Source organism: Egretta garzetta, unplaced genomic scaffold (genome assembly GCF_000687185.1).
Source record: "Egretta garzetta isolate BGI_Z169 unplaced genomic scaffold, ASM68718v1 scaffold59, whole genome shotgun sequence".
Taxonomy (NCBI): domain Eukaryota; kingdom Metazoa; phylum Chordata; class Aves; order Pelecaniformes; family Ardeidae; genus Egretta; species Egretta garzetta.
In genome coordinates, this window is record NW_009267230.1 from 816,819 (window position 1) to 819,785 (window position 2,967).

Consider the following 2,967-nt stretch of genomic DNA (forward strand, 5'->3'; position numbering starts at 1 on the left):
TGAGGTTCAACAAGGCCAAGTGCTGGGTCCTGCCCTGGGGTCACAACAACCCCATGCAACACTACAGGCTTGGGGAAGGGTGGCTGGAAAGCTGCCTGGTGGAAAAGGACCTGGGGGTGTTGGTCGACAGCCAACCAAATATGAGCCAGCAGTGTGCCCAGGTGGCCAAGAGGGCCAACAGCATCCTGGCTTGTATCAGTGGCCAGCAGGAGCAGGGCAGGGATCGTGCCCCTGTCCTGGGCGCCCAGGCCACCCCTCGAATCCTGTGTTCAGTTTTGGGCCCCTCACTCCAAGAAAGACATTGAGGGGCTGGAGCATGTCCAGAGAAGGGCAACGAAGCTGGTGAGGGGTCTGGAGCCCAAGGCTGCTGGGGAGAGGCTGAGGGGAGACCTTACCTGGAGTTATTTAAAGGATGGGTAGATGAGGTGCTTAGGGACATGGTTTAATGGTGGGATGGTAGGGTTAGGGGAATGGTTGGACTTGATGATCTTGAAGGTCTTTTCCAACCTAAACAATTCTATGACCAAGGGGCAATGAGGGTGTAAGGGTGAGGCTGTGAGGCCAGGTTGGGTAAGAGGGGTGTCTTCTCTGTGGTGGTGTAGCTAGAGTTTCATTTGCGGGGGGAGAGGGGTGGCATAAAAACCAGTCAGCTTGTCCTTCAGCCGTGTTTTTTCCACAGTTCTCTGTAGCTTCCCAAATGGCAACTTATTTTAGGCTTGAAGTCACCCCAATGTAATCTATTCCTCTGGCTGTGTGTGCTGCTTGAGCTGAGGCTGTATGGAAGTATGTGATAACTCTTTTGTGGCTCCGTGTTTAGGTCTTGCCTCCTTAATTGCTAGTTGTAGCTTTTATCTCTTCCAGGTGCTGCACTTGCTGTTTGTCTCTCCTCGAGGAGTGGGAAATAGCGATGAGTGGGATGGGATTTTACTGCAGAACCCCTGGCTCCCACTGTGTGCCCTGAGCTGGGGATGGAGCATCCCTGGTGTTGGGTCTTCTTGCTTTGCCCAAGTGCTTTGCACAGCTGGCTGTGCCGTGGGACCTCCAAGGGGGGTGGGCAGCCTTGTTTGCAGGAGGAAGTAGAAACAGGGTGGCTTTTCCCATCTGGAGCAATGATCCCCTTCACCCCCCCCCACTTTTTTTTTTTAAGACCTTGTATTCCTTGTACCCTCCATCAAAGTAGCAGGACAATGCTGCTTTTCACAAAGCCTGGTGCAAGGGGACCACCACCTCATGCTACAAGCTCAGGAGCCAGGCAGCAGCTTATATACTAAATGTGTCTGCTGCTGCAGCTTTTGGCTTCTACAAAAATAGATCTCATGGAATTAACTTTTTGCGGTGCAGTTCTCAGGGCTGGCTCTGCTGTGGCTTCCACTAGAGATAGCATTTGGTTAACACAGTCAAACATGAGTGGAACAAGCCTGGAGCTGTATAGAAAGTGATAAGATAAGGCAGGGTTATGATTTGCCTGTCTGATCCTGAAGCTTTGTGCATTATTTAGTGTATGTAGCAGGAGGTCAGTAGCCTCCTGATAATTTTCATTAGATTAGTTGGGCAGGATAATCACCTGCCCAGAAAAAAACATCTTGGTGCTGTCTGTTCAATAGTTGGGGTTTAACCGAAAATAAATAGTCTTGTAATTATAAAGACATTGTCAAGGTCAAGAGGCTCAAAGATTCACTTTTTTTTTTTTCCTCTGGTATGTTTACAGGGATCCTGCAATTCTTTGCGAGAATTTTTTTTTTTTTCCCCCTCTCTGTTAAATTCAAACCGAGAGCTTCAGAGCTCTTATAGGAAATTCAGCACTTCCACAGCGGTGGACGTGAGTGGTGTTGCAATAGCCGAGTGGTGCTTGTGCCCCGGCGCAGCTGAGTGACCCCATGCTAACAAGCAGGGCTTTGGCGGGTGAGCGGGGAGTGCCTGCTGCCAGCCCAAGCAGACCTAACCCGGGCAGCGATGCTCTTCCCTCCTCATCTCTGCTAATTGCAGGATGGATCCAGCCCAGAAGACCAGGCTGCGCATTGCTCCCTGCTAATGTGGCAGAGGGAATCCCCGTCCTTGGAGCAGTCAGGCCAGCATGAGTGCCACCCTGTTGAAATGAGAGCATGCATTAGCTCCTGAGGGTGACTTTGTTGCTGGAGCTTGCTGCTGCCTTCAGAGAGCCCAGGAAGGAGAGGTGGTAGTGAAGCTGATGTACCAATGGGCTCTGCAAAGGGGATTCCACTAAGGAAGCGAATAGGGTATTAAAGCTGGGGTTGGTGCTTGTACACTGCTAAAATGCCTGCCCTTTTCCACCCTAGAAGTGGCTGTGCTTGCTACTTATCTTCCTCAATCGCATGCGAAAATAAGGCCTGGAGGGATCTTTGTAATCTCATCTGGCTGGCTGCAGGACCAATACTTGCTGGGTGAGATCTGGGCACGGCTTGCAGAAGCTGAGGGTAGGTTCAGAGCTGGTAGTGCCCAAAGTGATGGAAAGCTTGCCGTGTCCTTGCTGGGTGCTGTGGTTCCTTGGCAGTACATTGCAATGGCAGGGAGCCTTGCTTTGAACCAAGCAGTGGTGTGTAATATATGGGGGAAGCTCTCGGCTCGCTGTCCTGAGCTCCACCACGAGCCAGGAGAGCTGCTGAATGCGCAGGGAGAATTCAAACCCAGTAACCTACATGGCAGAAGAGGCAGCGTTTTGCATGCTTGTGCCAGCTGTGCATGTCTCTGCCATGGCAAAAGTGATGTGCTGCTGATGTGAGCAGACAAGCTAGTGCATTGAGCCCTTGCTGCTCTGGGGTTTTGCTTTTTGCCAGCCTAATGGCCCATAAGCGGGGATTCTCATCAGTGGAGCTGGTGGGCTTCGGGCTCAGCCCATTTTCGCCAGGAATCCGCTGCTCTCGTTCCCTGTCGTAGGCTTTGATGGATGCCCGAGGGAAAGCGAGGGCACGGCTTGGCCTGATGTGCCAAGTGACTGATGGCATGGTC

The 2,967-nt window shown here is 51.8% G+C and overlaps 1 protein-coding gene across 1 annotated transcript in view; it reads left to right on the top strand.

Annotated features, from left to right (window-relative positions):
• The first annotated feature begins 2,870 nt into the window (after window positions 1-2,870).
• The window catches only part of CNTFR (ciliary neurotrophic factor receptor), a 215,629-nt gene continuing 215,532 nt past the window's right edge, over window positions 2,871-2,967 (top strand). Inside the window, exon 1 of the mRNA XM_035902723.1 lies at window positions 2,871-2,964. The gene's annotated coding sequence lies outside the window, so the exon portion shown is untranslated. The remainder of the gene's footprint in view (window positions 2,965-2,967) is intronic.